General features: G+C 42.7%; 2 protein-coding genes across 2 annotated transcripts in view; both read right to left on the bottom strand.

Moving 5' to 3' along the window:
* The window catches only part of LOC114698743 (T-cell ecto-ADP-ribosyltransferase 2-like), a 60,201-nt gene extending 39,994 nt beyond the window's left edge, over positions 1-20,207 (bottom strand). Inside the window, exon 1 of the mRNA XM_037197004.1 lies at positions 20,153-20,207. The gene's annotated coding sequence lies outside the window, so the exon portion shown is untranslated. The remainder of the gene's footprint in view (positions 1-20,152) is intronic.
* Positions 1-20,232, bottom strand: part of LOC119086245 (T-cell ecto-ADP-ribosyltransferase 2-like) — a 37,217-nt gene extending 16,985 nt beyond the window's left edge. The window contains exon 1 of the mRNA XM_037196996.1: positions 20,187-20,232. The gene's annotated coding sequence lies outside the window, so the exon portion shown is untranslated. The remainder of the gene's footprint in view (positions 1-20,186) is intronic.
* Between the last annotated feature and the right edge of the window lie 5,470 nt (positions 20,233-25,702).

Below are 25,702 nucleotides of genomic sequence, written 5' to 3'. Positions count from 1 at the left end.
ATGGAGATTCCAAACTAACTCTAAAATTGTTACTAAAATTATCAATGATTTGATTCATATGGTCTACAGCCAGTGGGGAATGGTGTAATGGCTAAAGAACCTCCATTTTATGTTAGGCATTCCTCATGATACCTAATAATAATTTAACTCTAACTCCAGGACCTGGAAGACAACACCCCAGTAGCCTCAACTCACTAAGCATCCCACCAACCCTGAATGTACAGCTATGACCATCTCCTTCAATATGATATGACTACCTGCATTTATGGCTTTTGTAACTGGCTTATGCAGACAATCAAGGACTATTCTTAGGTCGCCTTGACAACCTAAACTTGACAGAGCAAAACAGCTCTTGGTTACTTGTGCAGATACTCAAGGCCTTCTGTGGTTTTCACATTTAAAAATCCTTCCCTCATCTCCAGCCCTCTTGGCTCAATAGTCTCTGGTTTTGCTCAGAGACGGTTGTCGTGCTAGCAGCTACAATACATTTAGCTGATTATAATTTTAATCTGAATTGAGTCTATGGTCTTTTCCCAGGGGTCTCTTACTCCATAACGTGGGGATTAAGGGAAGCTTTATACACTTGGGCTAAACCCACTCAGGTTGAGTGCAGGACACAGACTTCCTGATCCATATATGGCTCAAAATGGCCCTGTCTGGGTTGCTGAGATGGCTTAGCAGTTAAAATGCTTGATGTGCAAAACTGACAACCTGAGTTTGATCCCTGGAACCTGAATAAAGGTGGAAGGTGAGAACTGATGACACAGAGTTGCCCTCTGACCCCTAAACACATTTCAAGTCATGAACACACACACACACACACACCAGGCAATACAGTGATAAAAAAAAATTTAAAAATTAAAGGGCTTATCCATGTCCTTAAGATAACCAGAGCTATTAAAGTTACTTGACAGGGCTCAAATAGTTGGCTGTATTTCTGATAAGTAGAGTAGGCAGTGGACTTTATCCAAGTCACTCCTTACATTTTTGACCCATTCAATTTGTCCTGCAGGAGCATCTGTGAGAAATGTACAACATGAACTTTCTCAGATGTGGATGTGTGAACATCAGACCTCACACCTTAGGAGGGTTTCTCAAACAAATAATACACCCTATAGAAACACCTAGTCACAGAAATCAAGGTGTGGTTATAAACAGTTTATTTCTCTAGATTGTAAAATTAATCACATATTGCATGCTTAAAAACTGTTACAGCTGACCATGAAGACAAGCACTGCTTTTTGATCATAGCAAAGTGTCAAAGGGTAGTAAAATTGAAGTCAGAGCATAACATTTCATCCACAGACCCAGTAGATTAATTTTGGGTGTCTATGGAAGTCGTGAATGCTAAAGTAGATCTATCCCCAAAATGATCGCACACTTCATTCTATCACAGACCTTAGAAAACCACCAAGTTCTTGCCCCTGGGCTGACCTTCAACACTCAGACCCATGAACTGCAGGCAGGAGAGGGCTACAGCTCAGCAAGAGGCAGCAGCTGGACCAGGAGACCAGGTAGCACCACAAGCAGCAGGGTTGCTGTAGATGGGAGGAGAAAGGAAGGTTTCATGTGGGAAATCTCAAGACAGGGATCGCTCCCCTAAACATTCAGAACTTTGCACTCAGCTCAAAACCCAAGAGAGTAGGCTCTAGGGGGTCAGGATGCCTGGGGAGACTCTTCTGGCTTCCTCAATATCCCTAAAGTACTCAAGTACCAGGAGGTGAGCAAACTGATGGATCCCCACCACTTCCAGGTTCCTGTCTCTAAGACACTGACTGGGGATAAAAGACTTTCCTATCCGGAGTCTTCCTCGTCTTCTAGGGAGTCCGACAGGTTTCTCCTTCTTCACCCAAGAAGAGGTTTCTGGGTCTGAACCTTCTGAAAGTCCACTGTTGCAGCAGTTTGTATTCTTTGTGTGCAAACTTTTGTGAACTAGAACCTAACTGTGGCTCTCAGCCTGCCTGGACTGGACATCAACCATTTGGCCCAGATGGGCAGCATCTGTAGGCAGAGATTTCCTGTCTGGACATCTACTCCCTAATAACCACTCAGAGACTTATATAAATTATAAATGCTTGGCCGGTAGCTTAGGCTTAAATAACCCATTTTCATTCATCTATGTCCTCTCTGAGGCTCATTGACCTCATCTGTGAACTTCCCATGTTGCTTCTTCTGCACCTGGATCTAGAATCCTCAGATTTCACCCTTCTTCTTCCCAGTGTCCTTAGTCTGGTTCTCTCAACTAACCTTATCCTGCCCAGCTATTGGACAATCAACTCCTTAATTAAACCAATCACAATGACATATATTCACACAATGTGATGGAATATTTCACATTTCTCCCTTTTGTCTAAGTAAAAAGGAAGATTTAACTTTAACAAAGTAAAAGTATATACAACAAAAACAGTTATTAAGTAAGAATTACACTTACAGTATCCAGTCCATTTGTATTTGGCAAATTTTAGAAAATACTATTTATCTTATCTTTGTCTGTTTAAAGTTTTATATCTAATTTACATTTTTGCTATAACTAAGGAAAACTTTAAGTCTAATTATTTAGTCTTTAACTCCATCAATGACCTCAGAAGGGTGAAATGTTATATAGTGACAGGGACATCAGGATACCTAGACAGTCACCCAAAATTCTTCTATAACATTGGAGCATCTATCTTTGGCCTACAGGCATAGAATATCTGACAGATATTTTCTGAAGCAGGAAACTTTGAAGGACTGTCCCACCTTGTCTTGGCAAAGTTTGGGAATAACTTTCTTTAGCTTGTTCCTGATTCAGTCTGGACAGTATACTGTCCGCAGTTGAGGCAAGGGCAGTTTCTTTTCTCAAATGGCTAGCTTTTGCAATAAAGAATGTAAATTCTGTATGGAGTTTCTTCAATGACCAGCATCTTCTTTGAAGTAAATTGGTGCTGCCAGGAGCAGATAGGTCTCACTGTCAAGAGAAGTGTTAGGTTATTAAATATATTGAATGTCATATTCTGTAGGACTTTGAAGTGTTTGAAGACCATCTATCTATCTAAATATATTTATTTATGACCTTGAAAAAATACCTAACATGACTATAAGTTTAACTATTATAGATGACTAGCTATTAATATGTATTTCTTACTTGCACATTATATTTTAAAATGGGCTATGTAAGTACAATATCTTTAATAACAGCAATAACATATATACAGTATAAGAAAAAATAACCTAAATTTGTATTAATATACAAAAATTCATACCAATGTGAAATAAGGCGAGTAGTTTTATTTTTAGTTTAAAAGTAGATTCAATAATCTACCCTTTTCTATACTATCCCCTCCCTTTTAAAAAAAATCCCTAATTCTATCCTCCCTTGCTTAGTTTTGCCCTTGTCATGACCAATAATAATTTGCAACCACCCTCCCCCAAATGATGACAAACATCCATAAACCATTGAATAACCAAAAAACCATCCATCCCACCTATTAGGAATGTGGATTGTGTATTCTCTAGACTGCTTCCTCTTATCTGAGGGTGTTAATACATTTGGGGAAACCTTGAGAAAATCAGGATAATTGCTAGGTCTTGGCTGTAATAGTTTGTGAGGCTAGATCATCTCAACTAGCAGCCTTGAAGCTGTTGTGGATGCAGAACTCACAACTGCAACAGAGGCACTCTGAGATGCTGGAGTGCCTGGGCCTCGTGTTTTTATTGGTGTTTGGTCCCCTTTTTCGGAAAACACATAAACTCCCAAAGGTAACATACATTACAAGTATGGAATATGTGGTGCACACAGGTCAGTTAAAGATGATTTTTTGTTTTATATTTGAGCAGGTGAGAGTAGTGGCAGAGGCAGGCAGAGTGGTGGCAGAGAGGAGGTTGTAATAAAGATTGGACTAAGCTGCTCCCAGGGAAATAGAGCCCAACAGCACCGATTTAACCAAGACCTCCTAGTGGACCAAGACAAACAATTAGAACAAGAAAGGTACCTTCAGTCACAGACACTGCCTGCACCGAGCAGAGGAAAAGATAAGTAGACACCAGTACAAAAATACAGGTAACAACATAAAGACCTATATGACAACATCAGAACCTAGCGATTCTACACCTGCAAGACTTGAACATACCAAGACAGAAGAAACAAAAGAAATGAATCCTAAAAATGACTTTAAGAAAATGATAGAGGCCCTTAAAGTAGAAATTAAAAACTCCCTTAAAGAGGAAATAAAAAAATCCTTTAAAGAAATGGAAGAAAAAACAAACAAAAAAAAATGGAAATCAAAGAAAGCCAAGAAAAAGTAATTAAACAGATGAAGGAAACAATTCAAGATTTGAAAATTGCAATTGAGACAATAAAGAAAACACAAACTGAGGGAATGCTGGAAATAGAAATTCTGACTAAATGAACAGGAACTACAGAAGCAAGCATAACCAACCGAATGCAAGAGATGGAACAGAGAATCTCTCACACTGAAGACACAATAGAGAAAATAGATTCGTCAGTTAAAGAAAACACTAAAGACAAAAAAAAGTCATAATACAAAACATCCAAGAAATTTGGGACACCATGAAAAGACCAAATCTAATAATAGGGATACCAGTCAAGGACCCTGGGCAAGAATTTCCCTTATGAACCTCTAGGAGCTAGGATGGCTGCCCACCTCCAAAGCTGCTCAATGCACAGCATCATAAATGCCAGTGCAGGTTGGCTGCTCTAATTCGTGTGCCCCAACATGTTGTGTGGACTGTTCACAAATTCTACGCTTACAACAAAAGGCAGAAGGCTGAAGGAGCTTGGCACTCTCAATGAGAACAGAAAAGGGGGCGGGAGAAGCTCCACTTGGCATCTAGGCAGTGGTACCAGGTCCTGTGTTCATTGCATGAGTTGGCTGTTTGAAACCTGGGGCTTATGCAGGGACACTTGGCTCAGTCTGGGAGGAGGGGACTGGACCTGCCTGGACTGAGTCTACTAGGTTGATCTCAGTCCTCAGGGGAGGCTTTGCCCTGGAGGAGGTGGCAATGGGGAGTGGGCTGGGGGGAAGGGGAGGGACGCAGGAGGGGGGAGAACAAGGGAATCCATGGCTGATATGTAGAACTGAATGGTACTGTAAAATAAAATAAAAGGAAAAAAAAGAATATTAGGGATAGAAGAAGGCGAAGAATACCAACTCAAAGGCACAGAAAATATGCTCAACACAATCATAGAAAAAAACTTTCCTAACCTAAAAAAAATACCTATGAAGATACAAGAAGCTTACAGAACACCAAATAGGCTGGATCCAAAAAAAAAAAAAAGTCCCCTCACCACATAATAATCAAAACACAAAACATACAGAACAAAGAAAAAATATTAAGAGCCGCAAAGGAAATATATATACCAAGTAACATATAAAGACAGACCCATCAGAAAAACACCAGACTTCAATAGAGACTATGAAAGCTAGAAGGTCCTGGACAAATGTTATGCAGACACTAAGAGACCACCGATGCCAACCCAGACTATTATACCCAGAAAAACTATCAATCACCATAGACAAAGTAAACAAAATATTCCATGATAAAACCAGATTTAAACAATACTATCCACAAATCCAGCCCTACAGAAAGCACTAGAAGGAAAAATCCAATCTAAAGAAGTTAAACACACCCATGAAGACTCAGGCAATAGATAATCCCACACCAACAAACACCAAAGAAGGAAAACGCAACATGACCACAAAAATAAACAGGAATTAACAATCACTGGTCATTAATATCCATCAATATCAATGGTCTCAATTCACCTATAAAAAGATACAGACTAACAGAGTGGATAAGAAAACAGGATCCATCCTTCTGCTACATACAAGAAACACACCTTAACTTCAAAGACAGACACTACCTCAGAGTAAAGGGCTGGGAAAAGGCTTTCCAAGCAAATGGACCTAAGAAGCAAGCTGGTGTAGCTGTCCTAATGTCTAATAAAATAGACTTCAAACTAAATTTGAGCAGGCAAAATATACATTACATGCTTTGTAGTTTTTTTACACTTATTTCTTTATGTCTGTGGCCAGGCTTTCAGGGGGTGTCTTCCTTAATCAAACCTGATCATCTTTAACCTGGTATGAGTCCACAGCCTCTCATTTCCTGTGAAATAAAAGCATCACCTCACTCCCAAAGCAACACATCTTCTGACTTCCATTTTGAAGTCAAGATACTTTTAAAATATGTAGGTTGGTTTAATCTAGCAGCTTTCATAATACAATGTCTATGACCAACTAACACTCCTTCTTCAGCAGTCAAAACAAATTCAAATACAACACAATAACATACAGCATCCAGACTCTCTGTGTATTTTTCATCTTTACGTGACTTATTATATTTTTATTATTGTTTACTTTACTCCTTTTTAAAGGGCTATATTATTTTTAAACTTTTTTTTTTTTTTTTGGTTTTTCAAGACAGGGTTTCTCTGTGTAGCTTTGTGCCTTTCCTGGGACTCACTTGGTAGTCCAGGCTGGCCTCGAACTCACAGAGATCCGCCTGGCTCTGCCTCCCGAGTGCTGGGATTAAAGGCGTGCGCCACCACCGCCCGGCCTTTTAAACTATTTTTTAATCAATGACTGTATATACCCCCTTTTCCTCTCAGCCAAGCCTATGTGTATTTTTTAACACACTGTAACTCATTTGGAGGAATTTTTTTATTTTGGTCTGGATCTGTCTTTACAGAGCATCTATTTTTTTTTTATTTGATCGCTTAAGACAAACCTTAAGCTGCTGTGTTAGTCACTGGCAGACTGGTAGACGTGGGCAGGGGAAAGCAAGGTCAACAGAGTGTGGGTTGAGAATATTACCTGATGGGTGAAAAACCAAGTCGGGAGGAACATGTGAACTTTTGAGTCTAGAAGAGAAGTCATCTTCAACTTTAAGAACATCTGCAAGCAAACATTAGACAATGAAAGTGGGATCCTACCCAGTCCCTGCAAGAGCAAGTCTGGCCCCAGAACCTCTCTGGCTTCCTCTCTTGCCATGTGTTCCCTTCTGCACATGGCAATGGCTTCTCTGACATTGTGATAGAGAAGATTGTGATTCAGCCAGGAAAACCCTAGCCAGCCAGCACTTTCATGATATTTAGACTTTCCAGCTATCAGACTGTGAACTGAGTAAGCACCTTTACTTTATAAACTTTCCATCATCAAGCATTTTGTGATAGTAATAAACACAAACTGAGGAGAAAGCTCAGTGGGTAAAGAACTTGCCTTGCAAACAAAGACTTGAGTTTGATCCCAAGAACCCACAGGGAAAAAGCAGGTGTGGTGACATGCACTTGTATTCCAGCAACAGGAGGTGGACAGAGATTGGTCCCTGAGATCCCCAAGGTTCACTGGACAGCCAAACCAGCCTACTTGGTGAGTCCCAGGGCTGTGAGAGACCCTGTCTTTACAAAAATTGTGGATGGTCCCTGAGAAATGACACCAGAGATTGTCCTCTGACTTCTACATGCATGTACCCACACAAATAGATATGCTCACACATGTGCATGTTCCCAAACATGTATTGCCACACCAGTACATATGCCCACACATGTCTGTGTACACACACACAAAAGGAAGAGAAAAACAAAGGAAGGAAGCAGATTAACACAAGCCACCTTATTACTACTTATATCTTATGAGAATGTAATGTTTTCACTACTCTTTGAGGGGTGGATAAACTAAGTATACACTGAAGAGCAAGTCAAGGAATGAGAAGAGAAGTCACCCTCGTTGCTGTGGACCCATCCATTCATTCCTACCTATGGCTTTTAGAAAATCATGAAAACTCTCCCCCACACTTATCTAAGCTGTTGTGTTACTGTCCACAGAATTTTGACTTAGCTGGCAAGATAATCCTCTCCCCACACCTTGAGAATGGCAGAATGGAGCTGCATGCTATGACTGACTAGTTGCTCTTGGGAAGGCTGGGACTCCCAGCTCCTCCACAGCTTGGCTTCTCCTGCCCTGAGCTTTTAGGGGACACTGTAGAAACAACAGACCTAGGAGTTCAGCACTGCAGTGAAGGTTCCCACCTTCTGTACATCCTCAACTTTTGAAAATTATTAATTATTGTAAAATAACTATATTCTGCTACATAAGATATCCTTCCTTAAATTCTTAAAGTCCTCCTAGACAATCAGTTATGGCACCACACACCTATAAGCCCTTAAAAATGGAGGCAGGGTATCCTAAGTCCCACCACATTAGGATATAATGGGACTCTGAAGACACAAACAAAGGGAAATTAAGCTCTGTCTGGACAGCATATAAACACAAGCATTGTATACAGCCTGAGCCATTTGGCATCCTGCTGCTTACCCAAAAAGGCTCCTAAACTTTGGTAGTATAAGCAGTTTTCTGTAAACTTGTTACCAACAGAGACTTCTGGAACCCAGTTTCAAAGTCGTGAGTTTAGCATTTCTAATGAGCTCCTTTGTTAATTTTGACACAATTTGCTTAAAAGAAAAGAATTATTATTTTTGTTTTTTCTAGTGTGTATGCATGAATGTCCTGGGGTTGGAGGTTATATGCACCTGAGTATAGATGTGCTCTGAGGCCAGAGCTGAAGTTTCAGGCACTTGTGGGCTGCCTGGCATGGGTGATGGAACTGAACTTTGATCCCACTGCAAGAGCAAGTATGTGCTCTAACCAATGAACCATCTCTCCAGCCCACAGTTTGATTTTGCACAAGTGCCGTCCAGCATAGATTCTGATTGTTCAGTGCTGAGGATTGAACCCACGATGTTGTGCATGCCAGGCAAGCACCTTTCCACTGAGCTATACCCAGCTGAACGGTGAAACCTCTTTACACAACACACATCTCCACATTCTAGCTCTTTCTCTGGCCTCAGCTAGAACCACCCCTTTTCTTGTCTTAAAACTTAGGCTTCAAAGCTCTGATTTGAAGGCGGAAAGCTTGACAAATGCCAGATGGCAGTGTCAACAGAAAACAATCTTGTGGGGTTAGTGGGTCAGCAGAGGGACTTTCTCATTCAGAAATCAGGGCTCAGCCAGCCTGGAGTAAGATTCCGGTTCTCACCTCCCCGCCCTAGTTCCTCATGTGGTTGATCCAGATGTTTGCCTTTCACAGGACTGGTGTCTACTTCCCTGTGGGACAGCTAAGGAAAGCCTAGCTGTGCCTTATTGGCACTGATGCCCCTCACAACACACAAGATACGAAATTTGCGTCACTTCAGCCCCAGTATGAACTCCTGGAATTTGTGCCTGCCAATTAACATTCCCCTGCGAATCTGTGTAACTATGTGGATGTCAATAAAAATATCCATCTCTCTCTCTTTTCCTTCATACCCATCCCCTCATTTCTTCCTCCTTCTCGCTCTCTGTCCCTCCTGCTTTATATCTGCACTCAATCTCCAAGATCCTAAATTGAAACAAAAATTCCCAACATGCAGGAGACCTGGTGCAGGAGGACCTTGAGGTCTGAGTTAGACTGGACACACATCAAGAATGCATCTTTTAAAATTCTTAAATTAAAAATGTGTAAATAAAGCAAAGAAGAGGATGGAAGCTACTATTTGCATGGACCTGGGAGGGAAATGGGATTAATTAAGCATACTGTGTAGCTGGAAGTTTCTCTGCACAAGTCTCTCTCATTTGTGGTTCAGCAGCTGCTTATAAAATAATCACTCAGAGGCTTCATATTAATTGCAAACTGTATGGCCTATGTCCAGGTTCATTATAAACTAGTTCTTATAACTAAACTCAACCTATTTCTAGTCATCGATGTTTTGCCATGTCACTTCATGCATTACCTGTTCCTCAAATCTTGCTTCTCCTGGTGATGGCTCAAAGCTTCTGCCTGACTCCACCCTTCTTCATCTCCCTCTTCAGTTTGAATTTACTGCCTAACCTTATTCTGCCTCGCTATTGGCCAAGCAGCTTTATTTATCAAACAATGAGAGCAACATATATTCTCCGTGTACAAAAAGACATCCCACGTATGTTGCAGTTCTGACCTGAAAAATCAAGAAAGTATAAGAAGGAAAAAGTTATATACATAAGAGACCATATACATGAATCCTAGTTGCTCCCTACAGGGCCAGGGAGGTAAATTGTATGTTCCTGCATTATATTTTTAAGTCTCTAGAATGATTGACAGCCTCTAGAAAGATTGATAGCCTCATGTCTGTCCTTCCTTTATCTAGATCTGACCCCATCTCCCTACAGGGGCTATTTCTTGCCTAGAACTGACCTTCTGGCTTTAACTCTTGAGTCATAGACATCCCTCCCCACAACACACACACACACACACACACACACACACACACACACACACACACACACACTGCTACACACTGCAGCCCTCAGATTGTCCTCAGTGTCCCTACTACTTTAGAAGCCTTCACTTTCAGAGGACAGAGTGCAGAGTTGTCCGGTACCTGAGCAGGTCTTTGGTAGCTGGGTCTCTGGCCTCTTCTAAATACAAGTGTTGCAAAAGGGAGTGCTGTGGCCTTTTTATCCTGTGGGCAATGCATTTTCAGCTTCAGGTTAGATTTGAAAGAGAAGCCAGAGAGTTTATGAACTTCTTAAATTAGACAAATTGTATTTTTTTCTATAACTTTTCTATTTGTCTGTTTTTTGTTTTGAGTTTTTGTTTGTTTATTTGTTTTGCTTTTATTAGAGAAAAGGTCCCTTAGCCAGGATTGGGCTCTCCTGGCTGTATAGCTGAGGATAACCTGAATTCCTAATTCTCTTGCCACAAAATCAGATTTATTAGTGCAAAGATAGAACCCAGGACCTGGTGCTGCTTGGCAATCAGCCTACCAACCAAACTGCATCCCTATCCTGCATCTTTTCCTTTGTCAGTACCAAAATGAGTCAGGACCTTTCTGTTGTTCCCCACAGGACTGGAATGTGTGTGTGTGTGTGTGTGTGTGTGAGAGAGAGAGAGAGAGAGAGAGAGAGAGAGAGAGAGAGAGAGAGAGAGAGAGAGAGAGAGAGAAGTGGAGGTGATACTGCAGAAAGCAGGGTGGTTGAACTTTGCACAGCACACTACTTTTACAAATTACCTAAAATCCTGTTGTGGTGGCTCACGTATTTAATCCCAGCACTCGGATGGCTGAGGCAGAAGGATCTCTAAATTTGAGACCAGCCAGGTCAACCTAGTGTGACTCTGTCAACAAAACAAAATCAACAACAAATTCCCTGAGCTCTTTAGGGGAATGAGGTAAGGTAAAGAGAGGTGACCAAGTTTTTTTTTTTTTTCTTCTTAATTGAATCTTTGGGAATCACATTCACCCCAAGCTCACGTATTTGCCAGCCCCTCCACATATACCCCTCACTCTCATAGTATTTCCCCCAAAAGGAAAATTAAAAAATAAATAATAAATAATATGATAAAGGTAAAAGAAAAATTAAATATATAGAAAATTTTCAAATGAAATATACAAATAAGAATATCAATTTCAATTAAAAAACAACAAACCAACAAACAAATGATCACACAAACAAGACAAAACAAAACAAAAATTAAACAAAATACCCAAAACTAAACACAGCTCCTCTGTCTTTACCTCTGCATCGAATCTTTGTTCATCTTACTGGTATTGCGAGCTGCTGTGATTCAGGAAGTATACTCTTTTGTCCAAACAGCTTTCCTTGCAAATGTGCATTGTTTTCTCCAGTCCTGCCTGGCCCACGGTCAGGACAAATCTCTCTCACCTGCCAGTCCTGCGCTGCTTAGACCCAATCGAGTAAACACACAGAGACTTATATTGCTTACACACTGTTTGGCCGCAGCAGGCTTCTTGGTATCTAGTTCTTATATCTTAAATTAACCCATTTCTATTAGTCTATAAGTTTCCACATGGCTCGTGGCTTACAGTATTTACATCTCGCTTTCATGGCAGCAGCTGGCAGCATCTCTCTGACTCAGCCTTCCACTTCCCAGCATTCTCCTCTCTCCTTGTTCTGCCTATACTTCCTGCCTGGCTACTGACCAATCAGTGTTTTATTTATTAACCAATCAGAGCAATCCGTTTAACATACAGAACATCCCACAGCAGTGCAGTGTTGTTGGTCAAGTTCAAGGCCTCTGGCCACCAGCACACTAACATTGGATCCCCACAGAAACACCCCACACATCCCACTGTTGCCCAGAGTCATGTAGACCATGTGGTCATGGCTCTACAGGACCAGTCTCTTCCCATATTCCAGCAGGTCTTAGATGGAGTAGATGTTGTGTTGTGACAGCTCAAAGCCCTGCATGTGTATCTGATTGACTGCAGAGTTGGTCAGTCTCAGGTGAGGGGTGGGACCTGCTCTCCCTCCCCTGTGGTGAGGGGTAGGGCGCTCTTTCCCAATTGTGGGAATCCAGCTCTCCTATTAGGGGCAGAGCCATCTTCCCCATGCCAGGGTCATCCAGGTCTGTTATCCCAAGACCAGCTAAGGATGAAGTCAGCTCTCCCCTGGCCAATGAGGAGAGGGCCAGCACAACTAGACCCTTGTGCTAAACTCATGGTTCAATACATGGTTCACTGAGCCCCTATGGTAACACAGGTGACAGACATCAATAAAGACCACATCTGTGGCAGGACCATGGACCCAGACATGACCATCAGTGGTACCTTGGGCTTGGATGTCACCATGGCCCTAGTTGCCAGCAAAGGCCTCTCAGATTGGCACTGGTCCAGAAGGATTAAAATCCTGGACTCCAATATGGTACCAGGTGGTGGTAGAGACCTTGAGCAGTCTCACAGACCCCTGATGGCAATAGGAGTGACAGATCACACAGATCCTGGCTGAAGTAGAGCCATGGACCCAAACACGGCCTCCGACCACAACTCAGGCTGGATGTCAACATAGCCTGCATGACATACAGCAACCCCAACTCTCCATTTTCCTAGTCCCCATGGCAGATTGAGGTCTCAGGTGTTGGCCCAGACCCCGTGCATCTGCGCTGTCATTGGTAGTAACCTGGGTCACAAACATTGACACTGACGTTGGCTGAGATGGGTCACAGACCAAGACATGGTCCTCAGCTGCAGCCATGACTCAGATGACTCTATGGCCATGGTGTTAGCAAAGGCCACTCAGGTGGGCATGGTTCTTGCAGCTGCATTATCCTCCAGACCCTAACTAACATGGTACAGAAAACCCAGAAGCTAGGGATCCTTGTGGCCTTTGGTGAGAATGATATTCATGGATATCAAGTAGACCCCAGGTGCACAAACCCAGACATGGTTCCCAGCAGCCTCTTGATCTCAGATGTCAACATGGCTGCAGGTAACTGCATAGGTCATCAGATTGGCTCCCACCAGCTGCAAGGTGGCCACTGGAAAACAACATGGACCCAGGTGGGGACGCAGACCCCTATTCAGAATGGCTATCAGTGGTATCAGGAACCATGGATTCTATTTACCTTCCCAGAACTCTGAGGTCTCTATGTACAAGGAAGATTCCAATCTATCACTAATAGTTAAACTATTAATTATCAATGATTTGATTCATATGATCTACAGCCAGTGGGGAATGGTGTAATGACTAAAGAAACTCCATTTTATGTTAACCCTCCATCTTGCTACCTAATAGCAATTTTAATCTGACTCCAGTCCCTATAAGATAACACCCCAGTAACCTCAACTCAGTAAGCACCCCACCAACCCAGAAATGTACACCCATGACCGTATCCTTCATTATGATATGACTAGCTGCCTTTTTGGCTTCTTTAACCTGCTTATGCAGACACTCAAGGGCAATCTAATCTTGACAGAGCAAAACAGCTCTTGGTTGCTTGTGAAGATACTCAAGGTCTTCTTGTGGTTTTTACATTTAAAAATCCTTTCCTCATCCCCACTCCTCTTGGCTCAACAGTATCTGGTTTTGCTCATAGGCTGTTGTTTGGTTAGCAACTAAAACACATTTAGCTAATTATGATTTTAATCTGAATTGAGTCTATGGTCTTTTCCCAGGAGTCTCTTACTCCATAACATGGAGAGTTAGGGAAGCTTTTTAGGCTAAACCCACTCAGAGTAAGTACAGGATATAGACTTCCTGACCCATTATGCCTCAAAATGGGCCTGTCTCACTTGCTGAGATGGCTCAGGAATTCTTAATGAGTGAAGCTGACAACCTGATCCCTGGAACCTGCATAAGGTGGAAGGCAAGAGCCTATGCCACAGAGTTGCCCTCTGACCCCTAAACACATTTCAAGGCATGAACACACACACACACACATCAGGCAATATAGTTATATAAAGTTTTAAAAATTAATGTGCTTATCCATGCCATGAAAGATAATCAGAGTTATTGAAATAGGCTGACAGAGCTCAGTAGCTGGCTGTATTCTGATGGGGTAGAGTAGGGGGTGGACTTTATCTAGGTCAGCCCTTACATTTATGGCCCACTCAATTTGTCCTGCAGGAGCATCTGTGAGAAATGTACAACATGAACATTCTCAATTGTACCAATGTGAGCATCAGACCTCATGCCTGCTGTGGGATGTTCTGTATGCTGTGAAAGTGTTGCGCCGATTGCTTGATAAATAAAAAGCTGATTGGCCACTAGCCAGGTAGGAAGTATAGGCAGAGTAAACAAAAGGAAAATTCTAGGAAGAGAAAGTTTGAGTCAGGAGATGCCAGCCCACCATACATGGAGCAACGTGTATTGGCACACAGGTAGAGCCACAGAAAATGTGGCAACATAGAGATTAACAAAAATGGGCTGAGTTTAAATGTAGAAGCTAGTCAGTGGTAGGCTTGAGCTAATGGCCAAGCAGTTTTAATTAATATGAGCTTCTTGAGTGGCTGTGGGGTCTGTGGATCTGGGCAGGACCAGAGAAAACTTCAGCTATAAATGGTGCCCAAGGGCTCGAGTTTCCACCTGAAACCTGAGAATATTTAATAAGCAATTCTAAACAGAGCCAAAAACAGGCTCCTGCTTCATGTCTCATGCAGGTGGCGAGGCACTACAACATACAGGCTTGAGGTACTCCATGGCAGGTTCACAGTATGTGGGCTTGACCTGCAGCATGGCACATTCCTGCTGAGTTACACAGAGGTTTCTGCAAGCTGCACATTAACTGCATGGTAGATTTAGTCTTTGCTAATACAGACGAAAGGAAGAAAGAAAGAAAGAAAGAAAGAAAGAAAGAAAGAAAGAAAGAAAGATAGAAAGAAAGAAAGGAAGGAAGGAAGGAAGGAAGGAAGGAAGGAAGGAAGGAAGGAAGGAAGGAAGAAAGAAAGAAAGGAAGAAACGGCTTTTGGGCTACACACTGCTGGATGGAAGCATAGACCCACTGCCTCCCAGAGTCAGTGGACAGCCTGGTTCCCAGAGCTGGTGGTAAATGTAGTTCCACCATGTTGGGAAGCTGAGATGGCAGAGCTAGCAGCCAAAGCTGCCATTTCAGACCTAGTAATGCTGCGGTTTAAAGCAATAGATTCACAATAAGACAGATTCAGATGGAACAAAACTTCAAATTGTTTACAGTGTGTGTAAAAATGTACATCAGCTTGGAAGAGAGAAGAAAATGAATATAGAATATACAGTTATATAAAGAGACAGTTTTTAAAAATAAAGTCTTTAAAGAAACAGTAAAGGTAGTATAAAAAATAAGTCACATAAAGATGGGTATTACATAGAGAATCTAGATTGTGTTGTCATTGATATTGTTAACTGCAGAAAGACATTTGATTGTAAAGGCTGCTCAGTTAAACCAATATGTATAATTTAGAGGTATTTTGAATTCAAAATTTGGATCTAAGGATATGTTCCTTTAAAGGAGGCTCTGCTTGTGTTTCCACAGGAACCAAGGGACTATGAATTTGTTGCAGGTTAAGATGGAACAGATTTGATCAAGCCAGACCTCATGAACCTTAACAGATGGTACCTATCAACCAGAACTTGACTATTATCTTGAATTTTCTCAGAATCCCCATAAGACTATAGCACCCCCTATCAGCAGGAAGTAGCCTAGAAAACTACACCTACATTCCCCAAAAAATGGATTATGGATATTTGTCTTTGTTTAGCTTGTTGGTTACAAATTGTTGTTGGTCATAGTCAACCTCTTTCTAAAAGAAGAAAGGGGGATATGGAATAGCAATGTAGAATGTAGATATGATAAGATAAAAGGGCAGATTAATGAACCTACTTATAAAGAGCAACAACTTCTTTAAAAATGTTTTACATTTCTATGGATTTTAGTTTATTGATACAAACTTAAAGTTAATTTTGTTACACTGTATGTATTTCTACTCTCATTTGAAGTATTATGTTTATGTAACTCATTTAAATTATAATGGATAATTAAGAAATACAGATTAATAATTAGTCTCCTATGATAGTCAAACTTATAGTCATGTTAAGTTTTCTTGATATACATAGATATATTTCAAATGGGTATGTACTCTTCAAAGACCTATATAATATGGCATTTAAAATGTTTTAAAAACTTAGACTTTCTGGACAGTAAGGAGCTACAATCAATCAATCCTGGTAACACACAGAGCTATGTAGCGTGTAGACTGCCAGGGAGAAAGAGGCCATATTTTAACAGATCTGTCTTAGGCACTGATGTTTTACTCACACACATACTTGTATTCTCCATATTTGATTAACTTGTGGCCCACATTCAGCTAGTTACTTTTGAATGTCTTTTATTGCTCTCAGTATTTTCTATGTTCTATGCTTTGGGTTTGTTTGTCTTACAAAAATCCCCAGTGTGGCCATATAAAGATGGGGAAACCTTTAAGAAGTGAGGTCTACTGGGAAGTGACCAAGTCCTGGAGGACATCACCCTTAGAAGAGATCATTCAGTCTTATGGGATCCTACACATTTCCTGCAAGAGCCAGTCTGGCCCAGAACCTCTCTGGCTTCCTCTCTTGTCATGTGTTCCCTTCTGCACATGGCAATGGCTTCTCTGACATTGTGATAGAGAAGATTGGGATTCAGCCAGGAAAACCCTAACCAGCCAGTGCTTTCATGATATTTAGACTTTCCAGCTATCAGACTGTGAACTGAGTAAGCACCTTTACTTTACAAACTTTCCATCATCAAGCATTTTGTGATAGTAATAAACACAACTGAGGAGAAAGCTCAGTGGGTAAAGAACTTGCCTTGCAAACAAAGACCTGAGTTTGATCCCAAGAACCCACAGGGAAAAAGCAGGTGTGGTGACATGCACTTGTATTCCAGGTCCAGGTGATGGAGAGAGATGGGTCCCTGAGATCCCCAAGACTCACTGGACAGCCAGATCAGCCTACTTCGTGTGTATCGCAGGCCTGTGTGGGCCCTGTCTTTACCAAAATTGTGTACTGTGCCAGAGGAATGACACCAGAGATTGTCCTCTGACTTCCACATGCATGTAGCCTCATACATGCATGTTTCCACACAAGTGCCTATGCCTACACATGTACATATACCCACACACATGCATGTGCCCACACATGTGCGTGTAGCACACACAAAAAGAAAAGTAAAACAAAAAGGAAGGAAGCAGACTAACACAACCAGCCTTATTACTACCTGTGTCTTGGGGCTGAGGAGATGGCTCAATGGTTGAGAGCACTGGTTGCTCTTCAAGGGGACCCAAGTTCAATTCCGAGCACCCACATGCCAGTTCACAACTGTCTGTAACTCCAGTTCCAGGGGATCTGACATCCTCATATAGACATATATGCAGGCAAATCCCCAATGTACATTAAATAAATAAATAGATCTTTATAAAAAAAACTACTTGTATCTTATGATAATGTAATATTTTCACTGTTCTTTGAGGGGTCAAGATTTTAAGTATACACTAAAGAGCAAGTTAAGGAATGAGATGTAGGTCACTTTCATTGGTTTGGACCCTGCCCTTTATTCCAGCCTAGGAAACCACACACACACACACACACACACACACACACACACACACACACACACATCCAAGCCTGTTGTGTTACTGTCCACAGAATTTTGACTTAGTCCAGCCAGATAATCCTCTCCCCACACCTTGAGAATGGCAGAATGGAGCTGCATGCTGTGACTGACTAGTTGCTCTTGGGAAGGCTGGGACTCCCAGCTCCTCCACAGCTTGGCTTCTCCTGCCCTGAGCCTTTAGGGGACACTGTAGAAACAACAGACCTAGGAGTTCAGCACTGCAGTGAAGGGTCCCACCTTCTGTACATCCTGGACATTTAAAAACTTAATTAAATTTTATAAAATAACTATCATCAGCTGCATAAGATATCCTCCCTAAATTCTTAAAGTCCTCCTAGACAACCTGTTTTGGGAGCACACACCTATAATCCCAGCCCTTGGGGGGAACTTGGGCATCCTGAGTCCCAGGCAAGTTTAAGATGGAATGGGACTCTGAAAACAAAAACAAAGGTAAAATTAAGCTCTGCCCAGCCTAGAAACACAGGTGATTTCCTTTGGCCTTATATATACACCCTGGAGTCATTTAGGATTCTGCTATGTACTCAAAATGGTTCCTATGTTTGGTTGTATCAGAAGTTCTCTGAAGTATCTGGAAACTTGTCATCAACAGAGACTTCTGGACCCAGCTCAATCTCATGCATTTAGTATTTCTAATGAGCTCCTTTGTTAATTTTAACACAATTTGCTTTTTTAAAAAAGATTTATTTTTCTTCTATTTAGTAATGTGTATGCATGCATGTCCTGGAGTTGGTCGGTATGTGCACATGAGTGCAGATGCCCCCTGAGGTCAGAATATCAGATCCTCTGGAGCTGGAGATTCAGGCACTTGTGAGTTGCCTGCCATGTGTGATAGAACAGAATTCTGCAAGAGTAAGTACTTGCTCTCACCACTGAGCCAGGTCTCCAGCCTACAGTTTGATTTTGGGAAAGTACTGCCCAACATGAATTCCAGCTGGTCAGTTCTGAGGACTGAACCCAGAATGCTGTGCATGCCATGAAAACACTTTTCACTGAGCTACACCCAGCTGCACAGTGAAGCCTCCTTACACAACACACATCTCCACATTCTAGTCTTTCTCTGGCCTCAGCTGGAACCACCCCTTTTCTTGTCTTAAGACTTAGGCTTCAGCTCTGTTCTGAAGTCAGGATGTTTGAGAAATTCCAGATGGAGGTGCCAAGAGAAAGTGATCTTGTGGGTTGGTAGGTCAGCAGAGGAACTTTCTCATTCAGAAAGCAGGGCTCAGCCAGCCTGGAGTAAGATTCCAATTCTCACCTCCCTGCCCTAGTTCCTCCTGTGGTTGATCCAGATGTTTGCCTTTCACAGGACTGGTGTCTACTTCCCTGTGGGACAGCTAAGGACAGCCTAGCTGTGCCTTATTGGCACAGATGCCCCTCATAACTGACATAGACTGAATATACGCAACTAGAGTCTCTTCAGCCCCAGTATGAACTCCTGGAACTTGTGCCTGCCAATTAAAAGTCTCCCTGGAAATCTGTGTAGCTAACACCTTAGACCTCAATAAAAACATTTCTCTCTCTCTCTCTCTCTCTCTCTCTCTCTCTCTCTCTCTCTCTCTCTCTCTCTCCCTCCCTCCCTCCCTCCTCCCTCCCTCCCTCCCTCCCTCTCTCTCTCTCTCTCTCTCTCTCTCTCTCTCTCTGTCTTCCTTCATCCCCATCCCCTCTTTCCTCACTCCTCCCACTCTCCTTCCATCCTTCTTTATATCTGCACTCAGTTTCCAAGAGCCTGCATTTAAAAAAAAGCCTGTGTTCTCAACATGCAGGAGACCTGGTGCAGATGGACCTTGAGGTTTGGATTAGACTGGGCCACACAGGAAGAACGCATCTTTTAAAATCCTTAAATTAAAAATGGATAAATAAACAAAGAAGAGGATAGAAGCTAATGTTTGCATTGATCTGGGAGGAAAATGGGATTAATTAAGCATATCGCTGCTCTGTCATGAAAAATCAAGAAAGTATAAAAATGAAAAAGTCAATGTACATAAGAGACCATGTACATGGATGTCAGTTGCTTCCTGAAGGTCCTAGTAAATTGTGTAGTCCTGCATTATATTTTTAAGTCTCTAGAAAGATGATAGCCCCATGTCTGTCCTTCCTTTATTTAGATCTGTTCTCGTGTCCCTACATGGGCTATTTCTTGCCCAGAACTGACCTTCTGGCTTTAACCCTTAAGTCATAGACCACCCCCCCCAAAACCACTACACCCACTGCAGCCCTCAGATTGTTCTCAGGGTCCCCTCAACTTTAGGGGCCTTACCCTTCAGAGGACAGAGTTCAGAGTTGTCAGGTACCTGAGCAGGTCTTTGGTGGCTGGGTCTCTGGCCTCTTCTAAAATCAAGTGTTGCAAAAGTTGTGCTGTGGCCTTTTATCCTGTGGACAACACACTTTCAGTTTCAGGTTGGATTTGAAAGGGAAGCCAGAGAGTTTATGAACTACTTAAATTAGACAATTGTACTTTGTTGCTATAACCTTTTCCATTTTCCATCTTTTTTATTTGCTTTTGTTTGAGACAAGGTCCCCTTAGCCAGGATTGGCTTCTTCATGGCTATGTAGGTGAGGATAATCTGGACTCCTGACTCTCTTTCCACAAAACTAGATTTATTTGTGCAAAAATAGAACCCAGGGACCTGGTGCTGCTCGGCAAACACTCTACCAACCAAACTGCATCCCCATCCTGCATCTTGTACTTTGTCTGTACCAAAATGAGGCAGAATCTTTCTGTTGTTCCTCACAGGACTGGTGTGTGTGTGTGTGTGTGTGTGTGTGTGTGTGTGTGTGTGTGTGTGTGTGTATGTCCCCTATGTGTGTTGATTTGAGGGTGTCAGATCCCCTGGAACTGGATTTACAGACAGTTGTGAGCTGCCACGTGGAGCCTGAGAATTGAACCTATGTCCTCTGGAAGAAGAGCCAATGCTTTTAATTCCTGAGCCCTGAGCCATCTCTCCAGCCCCCTGTGGCTCACATCTTTAATCCCAGCACTAGGGAGGCTGAAGCAGAAGAATCTCTGAATTTGAGACCAGCCAGGTCTACGTAGTGAGACCCTGTAAACAAAACAAAACCACCACCAAATTGCCTGAGGCCTTTAGAGCATTAGGTAAAGGTGAAGAGAGGTGACAAGTTTTTATTTTATTGATTCTTTGGGAATTTCACACCATGCACCCTAACCCCACCCATCCTCCAGTTCCTCCACATGGACCCCTCACTCTTGTGATCCCCTGAAAGAAAACTCAAAATTAATTAATAAATGTAAGCTAACGGTTAAAAAAAGGAAGAAAAATGCTAAAAATAAATATACATTAAAGATTCAAAATTAAAAATATACAATTAAAATTTTCAATTAAAATAAAAAAAATTCAATTAAAATTTAAAAACCTACAAACCAACCCAAAAACAAACAAGCAAGCAAACAAAATAAGACAAAACGAAACAAAACAAAAAACCACTTTGTTCCTCTGTGGCAGGGTCCTGTGCTGTTGTTCCCTTTGCGGAGGGGGCCAAGTAGGCTCAGAGTGAAACCACACAGACTCTGGGAGGATGTTGAAAGAACAAGCTCAGGCTATTCAGGAAGAGGCAAGCCTTATATACCCTCCACCCTGCCCTCGGGGGAGGTCTTATGAATATGCATCAGCTGGCATGACATGGCTGCCTCTCATTGGTCCAGGTCATCTCCAGATCATGTCTCAGCTGCCTCTCAGATTAGCATTGGCCTAGCAGTGCCAGGTCCCCAGACTCCAACACGGTCCCAGGTGGTGGTAGAGACCCTGAGCGGCCACATGGCCCCTAATAGCAATAGAAGCCATAGACCCTGGTTGTTATAGGCCACAGACTTACTTAGACATGGCCCCTAGCAGCAATTCAGGTCAGATACCACTATGGCCCCAGGTGGCAGCACAGACCACACAGATTGGCTTCACCATGGCTGAAGGGTGGCCCTCAGACACCAAAATACCTCCAGGTGGATGCCTAGATGCCAGGCACCCACCCCATCCTCCATGGCAACAGGAACCTTGATTATCAACACAGACTCTGGCTGTGGTAGGGTCACAGGCCAGACATGGCTCTAGGCTGCAGCTCAAGCTCAGACATCTCCATGGTCCCGGGTGGCAGCTCAGGCCCCTAAGATCAGGATGGCCCCTGTGATGGCATGGCCCCTGGGCACCAACTTGGCCACATGTGGTGGTCCAAACCCTGGGCATCCTCACGGCCTTCAGTGGTAGCAGGAGCCATGGACATCAGCACAAGCTGCAGTTGTAGCAAGCCGATGGACACAGACATGGCTCCTGGCCCCTGACCTGGACTGGACATCATCAGGGCCCAAGACGGGAAGCGGGTCCCCACATCACCCTGTTTCTCACCACCTTTGCCTTCCCAGATCCACTTCTCTCCACGGGACATGAACCTCACTGCCTTTCTCACCCCTATAGCCCTCCACACATATGTTCACCAAAATGGCACCCAACACCCAGCACTTCACAGCACAATTTGAAAGGATTATTAGGTGCTGCCTGTTTGGAGGAAGAGTGTCACTGCGGGTGGGCTCTGAGGTTACAAGAAGCCCATTCCCAACTCAGAGACTCCCTCTTACTGCTACCTATGGATCTGGATACAGACCACATAGCTGTGTGTGTACCATGTACATCCAGTACCATGTGTGTCTGTATGACACCATGCTTCCCACCATGGTGACAATGGACTAAATCTCTGAAACTGTAGCAAGTCCCACTTACATGGTTTCTTTTCTAAGAGTTGTGGGCATGGCTTCTCTTCACAGCAATAGAACAGTGACTAAGACAGAAGTTGGTACCAGGGAGCAAGGTTATAGACACGACTATGTGGCTTGTTGGAAGACTGTGAACATTGGGAGTTTGGATTAGTAGAAAATTTAAGTGGGGCTCAATGGGCCAGGCTACTAGGAGCATGGACGACTGTGGTGATGAGGGTGATTTGAATTGTAGGGGACCCCAGCTCAAGAGGTTGCAGAGGAGAAGAATATTACTAAGTGGTCTAGAGTCCATTGTTGGGATAGTTTGGCAAAGAACGTAGCTGCTTTCTGCTCTTGTCAAAAAAAGAAAAAAAGAAAAAAAAGAAAAGAAAATCTACCTGAGGCTACATGGAAGAGTTTTGAAGTTTAATGGCATTGTACAGGACACAGAATTCTTGATCCATATATACCTAAAAATGTGCCTGTCTGGGTTGCTGAGATGGCTCAGCAATGCTTGATGAGTGAAGCTGACAACCTGAGTTAGATCCCTGGAACCTACATAAAGATGGAAGGCAAAAGCTAATGCCACAGAGTTCAACCGCTGGCTGTGTTTCTGATGGGGTAGAGTAGGGATGGGACTTTCTAGGTCAGCCCTTACATTTATGGCTCACTCAATTTGTCCTGCAGGAGCATCTGAGAAATGTACAAGAAGAACCTTCTCAGCTGTATCAGTGTGAACATCAGACCTCATGCCTTAGGAGAGTTTCTCAAACAAATAATTCACCTAAGAAATACTAGTCACACAAATCAAGGTGTGGTTATAAATGGTTTATTTCCTAGATTCTAACATTCATCACATTTACAAACTTTAAAACTGTTACTGCCGACCATGCGGACAAACATTGTTTTTTGATCATAGCAAAGTGTCAAAGGGTAGTAAATTTGAAGTCAGAGGATATAATTTGACCCACAGACCCAGTAGGTCCTTGGGTGTCTATGAAAGTCATGAATGCTAAGGTAGATCTCCCCCAAAATGATCGCACCCAACATTCTACCACACACCTTACAGAACCAGCCAAGTTCTTGCCCCTGGGCCTCCCTTCAACACTCAGACCCATGAACTGCAGGCAGGAGAGGGCTACAGCTCAGCAAGAGGCAGCAGCTGCACCAGGAGACCAGGTAGCACCACAAGCAGCAGGGTTGCTGTAGATGGGAGGAGAAAGGAAGGTTTCATGTGGGAAATCTCAAGACAGGGATAGCTCCTCTAAACATTCAGAACTTTGCACTCAGCTCAAAACCCAAGAGAGTAGGCTCTAGGGGACCAGCATGCCTGGCGAGACTCTTCTGGCTACCTCAGGATTCCTAAAGGACTCAAGTACTAGGAGGTGAGCAAACTGATGGATCCCCACCACATCCAGGGTCCTGTGCTCTAAGGCACTGACTGGGGATAAAAGTCTTTCCTATCCTGAGACTTCATAGCTTTCTAGAGAGCCCAACAGGCTTCTCCTTCTTCACCCAAAAGGAGGTTCCTGGGTCTGAACCTTCTGAAAGTCCATTGTTGCAGCAATGTGTATTCCTTCTATGCCAGCTGGTGTGAACCAGAACCTACCTGTGACTCTCAGCCTGCTTGGACTTCAAACATTTGGCCCAGAAGGGCAGCATCTTTCTGACTGAATTGGGGGCCTGGGTAGGGGTCATGGTTTCCTTGAGCTTGATATAAATTTCAAATTTCTCTATGCAAATGCATGAAGCCCCTGTGATCACTTCTGTAGTCCCACTTCTTGCTCCAAAGACTTCCTATGTTTCCAGAAACTCTATATTGTCAAAGCTGATTAGATCTAAGAATGCTCTGTACTCAGTAGTCTAATTGTACCTCATTTCTGGTTCTCCCTGACCTCTCACTCAAACTTAACTTCCTAGGACAATATTTCGTGGAGCCTGGATGTAAGTAAGTAATCCAGACACTATGCAGATCCTGAGTGGTGGGCAGTAGGAGACAAAATCTCTAGACTGTAAGCAATTGATTTTCCTGTGAATGTTGAGACCTACCCCATTATGAGTTTGGATCAGATGTCTGACATGTGCACATGGGTCTTCATCTTTAAAAATAAAAGACATTTGTCGATTGATGTCTACATGCCACGTAATACATCTTGAATGCCTCTCTTTTAATTCTCAAAACAATATTACAAGAATATTTGTCATTTGGGTCTTTAGGGTTCAAAAAGGGAAATGAGCCACAGACATTTGATAACTTGCCAAGAGTCACAGAGCTAGTGATGCTTGAATCTAATTACTATTAAAAAAGAGCATTGTACAGTAATTTTCTCTGGAAATATTAAAGAAGGATTGCTATCATAAGTGATATTTGAACTATGCCTTGAAAAGTAATCACCAAACTAAAACTGATGGTATCTTGCTTGCATAGAGTAAGAAATGTGGTCAAGGGGAGAAGAGAGAATCCAGGCCACAAGGAATGATGGGTATACAGCCATAGAGATCCCAAACACAGGGAAGTTTTGGTTTGAAAGGATAAATATCCACTGATAGCTCTTCTCACTCCTCACAGGGCTGGGCCTGGTAATAAGTATTTTCCTGAAGTCCCTCACTGTGTTCAACCATTCCTAATACACCTGCACTGAAGTATGTGTTCCTTGGCTTTATCAATGCTACCCTCCATCATTCTAGGCATCCTCACTATGTACATGGTCAACCAGGTGTCTTCTGGTAGGGAGCACCCCCTCCTCCATTTCATGATGTCCCCACCAGCTCCACCTCTAACACAGACCCAGACTCACCTGAGCTGCTGAAATGGCTCTTGTCTGTAGAACGGCAATAGAAGCAATTGAAGTTGCTCTTCTCTCTTTTGGGGGAGTGCAGAAAAATTTTGTCATACCCTTTTCCACTTGCTGTTTTGGTGGCTTTGTGAAATACTTCATTGCCTGGAATTAACACCTCTCTTCCTCAGGGTAGTAGGAAAATGCTTTTTATAAACCCCCAAGCAGGTCCTCATGATAAACAGTGTCCCACTAGCACAACCAAAGTCATCAAGAGCTGCTCTCTCATTCAAAGATGAAGAAGTGCACTGCCCAAACCACACAGAGC

This window comes from Peromyscus leucopus, chromosome 1 (genome assembly GCF_004664715.2).
Source record: "Peromyscus leucopus breed LL Stock chromosome 1, UCI_PerLeu_2.1, whole genome shotgun sequence".
NCBI lineage: Eukaryota > Metazoa > Chordata > Mammalia > Rodentia > Cricetidae > Peromyscus > Peromyscus leucopus.
The sequence above is the reverse complement of the archived record's forward strand: the minus strand, read 5'-3'. Positions and strand labels throughout refer to the sequence as shown.